Source organism: Leuciscus leuciscus, assembly GCF_965113295.1.
Source record: "Leuciscus leuciscus genome assembly, chromosome: 12".
NCBI classification, from domain to species: domain Eukaryota; kingdom Metazoa; phylum Chordata; class Actinopteri; order Cypriniformes; family Leuciscidae; genus Leuciscus; species Leuciscus leuciscus.
In genome coordinates, this window is record NC_138736.1 from 17,914,436 (window position 1) to 17,927,911 (window position 13,476).

General features: G+C 45.9%; 1 long non-coding RNA gene across 1 annotated transcript in view; it reads right to left on the reverse strand.

Annotated features, from left to right (window-relative positions):
* The window catches only part of LOC309511603, a 223,794-nt gene that overhangs the window by 154,790 nt on the left and 55,528 nt on the right, over window positions 1-13,476 (reverse strand). Inside the window, exon 2 of the long non-coding RNA XR_014210714.1 lies at window positions 206-963. This is a non-coding gene — a long non-coding RNA (uncharacterized lncRNA). The remainder of the gene's footprint in view (window positions 1-205; window positions 964-13,476) is intronic.

Below are 13,476 nucleotides of genomic sequence, written 5' to 3' on the forward strand. Positions count from 1 at the left end.
ATTACGTCATGTCCCGCCGAAATCGGGTGGGGCCAGGGCTATAAATACGGCCCAGAGAGGCTGGTTTGGTCAGTTTTTCATCGCTGAAGCGAATCAGAACATGACGCATGCACGGCAAGATACGCAAGTACTCGTTCCCTCTTCTAGAGAGAACCGAGGTTACGTTAGTAACCGAGTACGTTCTCTTACGAGAGGTCTCTCGTACTTGCGTAAGATATCTTACGCTAGGGGAACACAATGTAAAACGCCGTGCGTGCTTGAGACATAACACTAAAGTCCCAAGGGCAGGTGCCCGGGGCTCATACAGTGCCTAATCACAAGGGACTCACAGAGAATCCGGGAAGAGGGGCTAGAATAGCATCATTCCTGTAATATGGAGCTCTGATAAGAGCATGTTATATCAAGTGTTCCACACAGCCAGGGCGAACTCGGCCTGGACTGGTAAATATGGGGGACTTACGCACTGCCCACAGAAGTATACAGACGATCCGTGATCGACGCTCTAGCAGTTTCAGCATCCCGAGCCTATAACATCGGGCGGGCAATACTGAAAAATTAAACCGAGAGCAACCTAGCTTGCAAAGCGGGAACCTCGAGGTTATAAAACCTTATAAATGTAGACGGGGAGGCCCAGCCTGCCGCCATACAGATATCTTGCAAGGCAATCCCACTGGACCAAGCCCACGACGAGGCCATGCCTCTTGTGGAGTGCGCTTTGACACCTATCGGGCATTGCAGGCCCCTGGATGTGTAAGCTAGCGCTATAGCATCAACTATCCATCTGGATAGACTCTGTTTTGACGCAGCTAGTCCCTTAGAACGTCCGCTGAACAAAACAAAGAGCTGCTCTGTCTGTCTGAAAACAGATGAGCGAGACACATAGGCCCTTAACGCCCTGACCGGGCAAAGGAAGCCTGCGTCCCCTTCCTCTTCAGATACCGGCAGGGCCGACAGGGAGATCACCTGTGCCCTAAACGGTGTATTGAGGGATTTAGGAACATATCCGCGCTTTGGTTTGAGTATGACCCTCGAGTCGTTAGGCCCAAACTCCATACAGGTCGCGCTCACTGAGAGCGCTTGCAAATCCCCTATGCGCTTCACTGAAGCGAGAGCCAGAAGAAACACTGTTTTGAAAGACAAGAGTTTCAGGTCTATTGACTGTATTGGCTCGAATGGGGCACCTTTCATGGCTTCCAGAACCGTGGAAAGGTCCCAAACGGGAACTGAGGGTGGTCTGGGAGGGTTCAGCCTCTTAGCTCCTCTAAGGAAGCGAATGACCAGATCGTTCCTTCCTAATGACTGGCCAAGCGGTGGTTCAGCGAACGCTGCTATGGCCGCCACATAAACTTTGAGCGTGGATGGGGTTCTGCCCTTATCCAGAAGCTCTTGTAAAAAGGAGAGAACCTCCGGCACCCCACAGCGTGAGGGTGAAGTGCAACTCGCTGTACACCAGCTAGTGAACACAGACCATTTTGAGGAATAGAGCCGCCTCGTAGATGGAGCTCTAGCCTGCGTGATCGTGTTTAACACTCCCGCTGGGAGGTTAACGGGTACCCGTTGATGGCCCACACATGTAGGGACCAAAGCTCCGGGCGAGGATGCCAGATCGAGCCGTTCGCCTGCGAGAGGAGATCCCTCCTCACCGGTATCGGCCATGGGGCGGTACTCGTCAGCTGCATCAGGACTGGAAACCAGACTTGGTTTGTCCAAAATGGGGCGACGAGTAGCACTGGGCATCCGCTCTCCCTGAGTCACTCTAACACCTGGGGTAGGAGCGTGACAGGGGGAAACGCATAGAGCGGGCAGCGGGGCCAGACGTGAGCCAGCGCATCACTGCTCTTGGAGAAGAATTCCTGACAATGAGCGTTCTCTTGAGACGCAAATAGGTCTATTTCCGCTCTGCCAAATGTCCTCCATAGCATTTTGACTGTCTGTGGATGTAAAGACCATTCTCAAGTCAAGTCAAGTCAAGTTTATTTGTATAGCGCTTTTCACAATACAGATTGTATCAAAGCAGCTTCACAGTATTAAATTAAAATAATACAACAAAGTTTGTTTCAAGAGGAATTTATTGATTGATAAAATTTAATTAAATATCCCCAAAATATCCCCAACTGAGCAAGCCAAAGGCAACAGTGGCAAGGAACCGAAAAACTCCATCAAGTGACCTAATGGTGTCCTAAAACTCCATCAGGTGACCTAATGGAGAAAAAAAAAAAAAACCTTGGGAAAACCCAGGCTCAGTCGGGGGCCAGTTCTCCTCTGGCATTTATGAGCTAGAGGCCGGATTGTAGTTTGAACTGTAGGATTATATGAATGCCTGGCTGAAGAGATGCGACTTTAATCTAGTTTTAAACTGGGAGAGCGAGTCTGAGCAACGAACAGTATCAGGAAGACTATTCCAGAGTTTTGGAGCCAAATGTGAAAATGCTCTCCCTCCTTTGGTGGTTCTGGGACTGGAGTTGGATCACTAATAGGCTTGAGACGCGTCTGCTCAACAGTCCGCGTTGTAACTATGAGGTTTGAGCAGTAACGTTAGTGCTTCTCAGTGAGGAAAAGTAGAAAATGTTCGTTGTAAGTGAGTTTAAAGAGAAAAATCAAGAATTATAAATCAAATCTTCCTGCTCAGCTACTGTTCGGACGCTCTTGCTTACTGCTCCGCGTTTTGCTCTATCGCTTTTACATTTTATCTCCTATTTTTTCTATATTTTATTTCCTTTATTTTATTTCCTTTTATCACCTAATTTTAACTTCAGCAAATCAGCACAGTGCTCATACGACAAAGTTTGGATTACTACAAAAACTGAGAATTCTTTTACCCGACCAGCTTACATACCGGGAAAGGAAAACACAACTGCCTACAAGGATAAGAGAGAAAATGCCTCTTCTGGAATCTACTTGCTGCACCAACTGCCACAGACTTTTACAAAGGATTGCAGTTCTAGAAACAAAGTTACTTACGGGACCACCAAACCAGACGGAGCACACAACAGAGCTTCGTCATGGACACCCTCAGCATACCGGTGAGTCCCATGAAACTAGTACTCCTCGACAGGTAGAGAAACAAGCCGATCGACTTACTAATCGATGGCACAAACAGGGAGCTAAACCCAAAGGCACTCGAGACATCAGATTGTCACGAGCATCACATATTACCGCAGTAGCATCCTCTACCCCAGATACAGCTCTGACTAGGATTGCAAACACTGGTCTGCTACCACTGCCTATACATCTTGAGAACAGATTTGAAGTACTAATGAATGTAAATGAGGAATCCACAAATGTGATGAATGTGATCGAACACAGACTGAATAGGCCAGTAGCTAACACTGATGCTAACTGGCGCTCAAGGTCGAGCAGACAGCGGCACTCAGCTCAGAGCACAGCCGAGCCCAGGACTCTGATAGTGGGGGACTCCATAATCAGAAACATTAGCTGCAGGGATACAACTACATGCTGCCTTCCACAAGCAACAACTTCTGATATAAACAGGGAACTTCAGAACATTCTGATGAAACATAAGACTGCTAATCGACTCATCATACATGTGGGGAAGAATGATATTCATAAAGAGCAGTCAGAACTCCTTAAGAAGGATTTCAATAAACTTTTTGAAACACTTAAAAGACTGAAAGTTCAAACATTCATCAGTGGACCACTACCAGCAAGAGGAACAAACAGGTTTTCACGGTTGCTTGGGCTAAATACATGGCTGCAAAAAACCTGCAATATAAAAGCAGTGAACTTCATTGACAATTTCAATCTTTTCTGGAGTCAACGACAACTGTTTCATCGGGATGGCCATCACCCAAACAAACTTGGTTCAAGAGTGTTAAAGGACAATATCTACTTCTCCCTAAATCATCCTTCTGCGGTTTGTGCCAATCCACTCAATCTGAACGGCACACACACACCTGGACACAGTATGAATGACCACGGGACTTCACTTCAGCAGCAAAATGGACATGATAACACCACTCCGCCACAACAACCTCTGCTCACGGACACAATCTCAGCTGAGCCCTGCACACAGAGCTCACCACAGATAGCCATATCAGAACTGCTTGAAGATTCAGCACCCAAGGACGACTTCCTGGAAAACAGCCAGGGAAGCCAGGACAGCATATTACAGCCTCCTATAACACCAGAGCAACAGCCCCTTTCACCAGACACTCTCTCCCTCTCCCCTGCAACGCCACTACTATGCTTCTCACAGAGAATGGAAGAACTGGTGCATGCTGGAACCAGACTATCCCACTCTTTTGCTGCAAGCCCCCAGATACCAACTAAAAAAAGACAGGCACCACTACCACCAAAGCCTGCGGGCCCAGCTCGCCCTCCCCCTCCTCCTGTGAGAGCTCTTCGGCCTCTGCCACAACGCCAGGGCCCACACCCTCCTCCTTCTGCTCGAGGTGAACCAAAAACAACTGCTCAAAGCTCTCAGTGATATGTGTCGGGTCCCCGTTTTGATAACAGTAACTTTCTCAAATGTTTACAAAACAAGCGGGAACCCAGTGTGCCTGTATCTTTCTCTATTGCTGTTCTATTACATGATAGAAAGTCTAAGGCCTTCAATAGCCGTACAGCAAACCCAACTAATCTGGTGCCTATTACACGTCAAACTAATATTGCTGTGGGGAAAAGTAAGTCTGTTAAGTTAGCTCTTTTAAACATTCGCTCACTTAAAAATAAATCACTTCTAGTCAACGACTTAATAACCACAAACAACCTGGATTTTATGCTTCTAAATGAAACCTGGCTAGAAGCCAGCTGCAGTGCAACAATCCTCAATGAAACAGCCCCTCCTAACTTTACTTTTATGAGTGTCTGCAGAGCTGTTAAGAGAGGTGGGGGTCTAGCTGCTCTTTTTAAAGATATCTATCAATGTAAGCAAATATCATTTGGGAATTACTTGTCTTTCGAATATCTGGGTATTGTGTTAAAAGGTGCTCCACGCATTTTACTTTTCATTATTTACAGGCCTCCAAAATACTCTCCAGCCTTTGCTGAGGACTTTACAGAACTGTTATCAACAATTACCTCAGAGTTTGACTGTTTTGCCATTGCTGGAGATTTTAACATCCATATAGATAATGCAGAAAATAATATGGCAAAAGAAATCAAAACTGTTTTAAAAACTTTTGATCTGACTCAGCATGTACATGGACCCACACACAATCGTGGACACACTTTAGATTTACTTATCAGTAAGGGTCTAAACATTTCATCGATTGTTATTAAGGATGTAGCACTGTCTGATCATTTCTGTATTTTCTTTGATATATTGATCTCTCCTGCCACTGAAGCCAGATCTGTGTCTGTCAAGAAGAGATGCTTAAATGAGAACACTAGTGTACTATTTATGAAGGCTATATCTTTAACACCAAGCATATCTGCTGACTCTGTTGATTTTCTCCTTGATTCTTTTAACTCAAAAGTTAAAGGTGTAATTGATGATATTGCTCCTGTGAAAGTCAGGAAGAAGAGTGGCAGACAAAAGGCACCTTGGAGAAACTCAACAGCAGTGCAAAATATGAAAAGACAATGCAGAAAAGCAGAGCGCATGTGGCGGAAGACAAAACTTGTAGTCCATTATAACATCTACAAAGACAGCCTTCATGCTTTCAATATGGAACTAGGCAAAGCTAGACAGACTTTCTTCTCAAATATTATAAACAGTAATTTAAACAACACACGCACTCTTTTTGCTACTGTAGAGAGACTGACAAACCCCCCAAGCCAGATTCCCAGTGAAATGCTCTCAGACAGCAAGTGCAGTGAGTTTGCTTCCTTCTTCTCTGACAAAATCAATAATATCAGAAAGGTGATCAGCACATCCTTGAGTTGCGCTGGGGTCAGACAGATCAAACCACCTGAGAAAGTAGTTACTATGTCTGATTTCAAAGAAATTGATGGCAAAATTTTGGAAGAAACCGTACAGCACCTTAAAACATCAACCTGCGCTCTTGACACACTTCCCACATCTTTTTTCAAAAGTGTGTTAAACAGTTTAGAAGCAGATCTTCTAGAAGTGGTAAATGCTTCACTTCTCTCTGGGAGTTTTCCAAACTCCCTAAAAACTGCAGTTGTCAAGCCCCTCCTGAAAAAGAGCAACCTGGATAAGACCATATTAAGCAACTATAGACCAATCTCAAATCTTCCTTTCATAGGTAAGATCATTGAAAAAGTTGTCTTCAATCAGCTGAACAAATTCTTATGCTCGAATGGATACTTTGACAATTTTCAATCTGGTTTCCGACCGCACCACAGCACAGAGACAGCGCTCATAAAGATAATAAACGATATTCGCTTAAATACTGACTCAGGCAAATTATCAGTGCTGGTACTACTCGACCTCAGTGCTGCATTTGACACTGTCGATCACAACATACTTCTGGACAGGCTGGAAAACTGGGTGGGGCTTTCTGGGATAGTCCTAAAATGGTTCAGGTCATACTTAGATGGGAGAGGTTATTATGTGAGTATAGGAGACCATAAGTCTGAGTGGACATCCATGACATGCGGAGTCCCTCAAGGCTCAATTCTTGCGCCACTCCTGTTCAACCTGTATATGCTCCCAATGAGCCAAATAATGAGAAATAACCAAATTGCTTACCACAGCTATGCAGACGACACACAGCTCTACTTAGCCCTATCGCCCAACGATTATAGCCCCATTGACTCCCTGTGCCAATGCATTGATGAAGTCAACAGTTGGATGTGTCAAAACTTTCTTCAGTTAAACAAAGACAAAACTGAAGTCATTGCGTTTGGAAACAAAGATGAAGTTCTCAAGGTGAACGCATACCTTCACTCTAGGGGTCAAACAACCAAAAATCAAGTCAGGAATCTTGGAGTGACACTAGAGTCAGAGCTTAGTTTCAGTAGTCATGTCAAAGCAATAACTAAATCAGCATACTATCATCTGAAAAATATTGCAAGAATTAGATGCTTTGTTTCCAGACAAGACTTAGAGAAACTTGTGCATGCTTTCATCACCAGCAGGGTGGATTATTGTAATGGACTCCTCACTGGCCTTCCCAAAAAGACCATCAGACAGTTGCAGCTCATACAGAACGCTGCCGCCAGGATTCTGAGCAGAACCAGAAAATATGAACATATCACACCAGTCCTCAGGTCTTTACACTGGCTCCCAGTTAAACTTAGGATTGATTTTAAAGTATTATTACTGGTATATAAATCATTCAATGGCCTAGGACCTCAATACATTGCAGATATGCTCACTGAATATAAACCCAACAGATCACTCAGATCATTAGGATCATATCAGCTTGAAATACCAAGGGTTCACTCTAAGCATGGCGAGTCTGCTTTTAGCTATTATGCCAGCCGCAGCTGGAACCAGCTTCCAGAGGAGATCAGATGTGCTCCTACTGTAGTCACATTCAAATCCAGACTCAAAACACATCTGTTTAACTATGCATTTACTGAATGAGCACTGTGCCAATGTTCGTCCGACTGTTTGTACTGTATTTTATTTTTTATTTTTCTAAACTGTTTTAATTATTCTTATTTCTTTTTATTATTTTAATTTCTTCTATGTAAAGCACTTTGAATTGCCATTGTGTATGAAATGTGCTATATAAATAAACTTGCAAAACTTGCAAACTTGCAAAAATCGATAGAGCTCCAAAAAACAACAACGCGTTCAGACGCAACGCATGATAATAACAGGACAAGACACTACTCACCGTGTTTGTTGAGTGTTTCTTACTCACCTGAGCTTTTATGAACTCAAAGGCGCGAGAGAAAATAAATAAATAAAAATAGCTGAGCGCACGGGTGGCGCGTTAACAGGCTAGCGAATTACTAGCGTGTTGTGCTAGTAGTAACGGAAGCTAGCGATGTCAGGGTTTGGTAAGCTGTATTTAGTGGTAATATAAACAACTAGAAATTGTAGTAAATGATGGTTCAAAACAAGGAAATACGAGGCTAAGACGGAGCTTATAGCACCGAAGCAAACACACTCACAGCAGGCAGCGAGGCAGAGAGAAAAATCAAGAATTATAAATCAAATCGATAGAGCTCCAAAAACAACAACGCATTCAGACGCGACGCATGATAATAACAGGACAAGACATTACTCACCGTGTTTGTTGAGTGTTTCTTACTCACCTGAGCTTTTATGAACTCAAAGGCTCGAGCGCGCGAGAGAAAATAAATAAATAAAAATAGCTGAGCGCACGGGTGGCGCGTTAACAGGCTAGCGAATTACTAGCGTGTTGTGCTGGTAGTAACGGAAGCTAGCGATGTTGGGTAAGCTGTATTTAGTAGTAGTATAAACAACTAGAAATTGTAGTAAATGATGGTTCAAAACAAGGAAATACGAGGCTAAGACGGAGCTTACAGCACCGAAGCAAACACACTCACAGCAGGCCAATAGCAGGCTATTCTCCTGTCGGCAGATTGTTTCTGGACAGTCTGTCTGGTCCCACATTCAGATGGCCGGGCACATGCGCTGCCCTGAGCGAGCGCAGATTGTGCTGAGCCCAGACCAGGAGGCGTTCCGTCAGCCTGTGAAGGATTCTGGATCTGATACCTCCTTGGTGATTTATATAAGCCACCACTGACATGTTGTCCGAACGGACCAAGACGTGGTGTCTTTTTATCTGGGGACAAAAGCGCCTCAGCGCGTTGTTGACTGCCATCATTTCCAGGCAGTTTATATGCAGAAGCTTTTCCCGTTCCGACCACTGGCCGAATAACGGTCTGCCCTCGAGCAGCGCTCCCCATCCCGAGGTTGAGGCGTCCGTAGACACCACCTTCACACTCGAGGAAGTCCCCAGGCTTACACCTGACCGGTACCAGTCGGTCACTGTACAAGGTTTCAGAGCTGCGACGCATTTCTGATCGACCTTGAGGCGCGCGAGACCGGAGGTCCAAGCTCTGCGCGGCGCGCGCTTTCAACCAATACTGCAGCGGGCGCATGCGAAGCAGACCCAGCTGAAGCACTGAGGATGCTGAAGCCATGAGATCCAGCATCCTTTGAAACTTTTTGAGCGGGACTAAAGCGCCGTGGCGAAAAATCTCTGTCATGCGCTGAATACTTAGTCTGCGCTGCGGCGACAGCTGTGCTGTCATAGACAGCGAGTCCAGATCTGTGCCCAGAAAATATATTTTCTGACTGGGAGACAGTGAACTCTTTGCCCAATTGACTGTGAGACCTAAATTCTCGAGGTGATCGAGTAATATGGTCCTGTGTTCTATGAGCTCCGACAGCCAATCGTCCAAATAATTCAGCACTCGTATGCCTCGGACCCTGAGGGGTGCGAGCGCTGCATCCATGCACATCGTGAATATGCGAGGTGCCAGGGATAGGCCAAATGGCAGGACTGTGTACTGATATGCCTGGCCCTCGAAGGCGAATCTCAAAAATCGCCTGTGACGTGACGCTATTTGTATTTGAAAATAAGCGTCTTTCAGATCTATCGACATGAACCAGTCCCCTTGGCAAATTTGCGAGAGGATTTTCTTGGTCGTGAGCATTCTGAACCGTCGTTTCAGAAGTGCTTTGTTTAGTCGTCTTAGATCTAAAATGGGTCTGAGACCCCCGTCTTTTTTGGGTACCAGAAAATATCTGCTGTACATGCCCCCTTCGCTCTGAGCTTGAGATAGGGGTTCTATAGCCCCTTTGCTCAGTAACTTCGCTATTTCGGCCCGAAGTAGGTGTGCTACTTCCTTTTTCACCGTAGTATCGATTTGCGCCGCTTTGCGTTGCGGGCGTCGACTGAACTGTAGCGAATAGCCTCTTTCTATAATGTCTAGCACCCACTTCGAAACCCCGGGTAGCCTTGCCCATGCGTTTGCACGAATGGCTAGGGGTTGAATGCGAAGCGCGCTCTGGTCGCTCAGCGTAAGAGGGGCTTCAGTGTGCTGCAACATAAGCGTCGCGCTTATGACATTTGAGGCAGGGGGCGAGCTGATAACAGCGGGCAGATTGCCCGCACTCGACTCCTCTGCGGTGGTCAACCGAGAGGGGGAGGGCTGGGCGAGTCCCGTAAGACCTGTCATGTCTATGTGTGAATGTGGGCGTGGGATAGCGGGCACATTTACAACACTGAGAGCATTGTCTGCCTGAGCAGAGCGAATGCATGTTGGTTTCGTTTTACAGAAACCTTGAGACATGCAGAACGTAGTGTTTGTGGGCACTGGGCAGTGGGCACATTTACCACATTTAATGCGCAATCGATCTGGGTCGATTTCATGTGCGCGAGCCCTGTGCGACGGGCTGTGTTTCTGTGTAGGAATGAGCACTGGGCAGTGGGCATTTTGTCTACACTCATAACACCATCGGCCGTGGCCGGAACACCAGAAGATACACTCTATGGGATTTATCTGGGTAGCCGTAAAGCGGCGTTTGTGTGCAGGCAAGCGGGCTGTGTCGCCGACTTGTTTACTGCAGAATACACTGGAACAGTTGCATTTACTGGAACTGAACGAGCGAGAAGTTGCCATAGAAACAGAGAGCGTCAACATGCTGGCGTTTGTTTGCAGGTGTGCGTGTATTACAATAGGCTCGTCCACTGCAATATTGACATTTCCAGAGAAATGTGTGAGAATGGAGGTAGTGACGCACGGAAACCATAGAAACGGTGCTTGGGTGCAGGCGAGCGGGTTGTACAACGCGCTCGTTGGCTGCAAAAATACACATCTGCAGTTGCCTTTTCAGGGAACTGACAGAGCGAGCATTTTTATAATTTTTTTTTGCCGGTAGACCCGGGATCGAACACGGGTCTCTCACGTGAAAACCTGAGAATCTGCCACTGGGCCACAGGGGAAGACACAAATGCATTTATATAGCGCGAGTATTATCAGAGAAACCTGTGTTTCTGTGTAGGAATGAGCACTGGGCAGTGGGCATTTTGTCTACACTCATAACACCATCGGTCGTGGCCGGAACACCAGAAAATACACTCTATGGGATTTATCTGGGTAGCCGTAAAGCGGCGTTTGTGTGCAGGCAAGCGGGCTGTGTCGCCGACTTGTTTACTGCAGAATACACTGGAACAGTCGCATTTACTGGAACTGAACGAGCGAGCAGTTGCCATAGAAACAGAGAGCGTCAACATGCTGGCGTTTGTTTGCAGGCGTGCGTGCATTACAACAGGCTCACTCACTGAAGTATGGCATTTCCAGTCGCCTGAACTTCAGAGGGGAATGAGAAATGTGTGAGAAATAGAATTCGGCCCGGCCGCAGCGGGACATTAACACTCTTTTCTCCTTTCGCCAGTGACGCACGGGAACCATAGAAACGGTGTTTGGGTGCAGGCGAGCGGGTTGTACAACGCGCTCGTTGGCTGCAAAATACACATCTGCAGTCGCCTTTCAGGGAACTGACAGAGCGAAGCATTGGAGGCATAATTAATCTGCCGTTAGACCGAGATTCGAACACCGTTCTCTCGTGTGAAAAACCAAAGATTCCGCCACTGAGCCACAGGGGGGAACACAAAGGCTTTCAGATGCACGAGCATATAAGAGCGTCAACATGTTTTCTTCGGCGTTTGCTTGCCGGCGCTGCAATATTTATATTTCCAGTCACCTGATCAGGGAACTGAGAAATGTGTGAGAAAATTCAGGTCAGTCCAGCCTCGGCGGGACTAAAACACTATTTTCTCCTTTCGCTGGTGATTGGCGCGTGAATGGGGCGCAGAGGCAGGGTAGCTTTCTTGTACGTAAAGAAAAACTAACCCCGACCGTCCGCTTCCAGCCTCCCCTGTGAACGGCGCATTTTGCGCGGCTCGAACAGAGGGAGAGCAGGTATCATCCTCCAAGCAGGCAAGGCAAGCGAGCGCACCGGCGAGCTTTGCGGGTTGGGGGGGAAAGGGGCGTCTTGAAAAAGACGCCCGGCTCTTTTAGTGCAATGAGAGTATGTGTCGTGGCGGCGAACACACACACATACACAAAACACAGTAGCAGAGAAAAGGATATGTACGCCGGAAAGCGTCAGCAGGAACGGCGACTAAAGGCGGCGAGTTGTCGACCGGCAGCTTCAGATGCAGACTAATCCCGCTGGGTGCTTGCAATCAGACGGCGCGGCTTCCTCTCAGGATCCAGCGATGCCTGAGCCCGCTGAAGAGATGAAAAAACTGACCAAACCAGCCTCTCTGGGCCGTATTTATAGCCCTGGCCCCACCCGATTTCGGCGGGACATGACGTAATGGGCGCGAAGCGCCCTCATTGGTTCTGACGTCATGAGGAGCCTCTATCGATAGGCTGGTGCAGTTGCCGCAGAGCAGCCAATGGGCGCGCGAGCTGTCTCGCCCATGTCTGCATGCTGCTGCAATGCGTTTTACATTATTGCAAAATTAAGGATAATTTTTGGCTTCAATATCTCGAGGAAAAGAGGTTTTCCCCTAGCGTAAGATATCTTACACAAGTACTAGAGACCTCTCGTAAGAGAACTTGTCCGGAGTTTTACATCATCAATCAGTAGTTCGGTGACAGTGAGCTGCATTACACGCGGGATTGAAATGGTGGCTACAAAGAAATCTCTAATGTTAATTTTGGTCATGGCTTGTATATAAAAACGAAGACAATTTGACAGTCGTCGTAGGAGAAGTCACACTGCAGGACTGTGAGTCACATGGATGAATTTTTTTTTACATTGAGATTTATACATCATATAAAAGCTGAATAAATAAGCTTTCCATTGATGTGTGGTTTGTTAGGATAGGACAATATTTGGCCGAGATACAACGATTGAAAATCTGGAATCTGAGGGTGCAAAAAAAATCGAAACACTGAGAAAATCGCCTTTAAAGTTGTCCATTAATGTTCGTGATGTGTGCTCCATTCACTCACAAAAATATATGTTTTATATCTTTACGGTAGGGAATTTGCTAAATATCTTCATGGAACACGATCTTTACATAAAATCCTAATGATTTTTGGCATAAAAGAAAAACCCATACAATGTATTGTTGGCTATTGCTACAAATATATGCTACACCTGTGCGACATGTGACTGTTTTTGTGATCCAGGGTCACATATCATTAATTCCTCTTTGTCATTAGGATTCGTACCGAAAAAAATTAAGCTGGCTATTATTAAACTGCTTATTAAAAAAAAACACAACTTGATCCTACAGAATTAGTCAATCACAGGCCAATCTCGAATCTACCTTTTCTGTCAAAGATACTAGAAAAGGCAGTATCCTCACAACTATGTTCCTTTTTTTTTTTTTTAAAGGACTGGGAGCTGCAGGACTTCAATGTTAAATAATTACTGTATAAATAAATACATCTAAATTACGACATATGCTTTTTTAATAAAAAATGCGGAACAGTTAGTTCATGGATTCATGACCTCAAGGCTGGATTATTGTAATGTTCTACTGGCTGGTTGCCCTGCACACTTAATAAACAAACTACAGCTGGTCCAAAACGCTGCAGCTAGAGTTCTTACTAGAGCCAGTAAATGTGACCATATTAGCCCGGTTCTGTCAACACTGCATT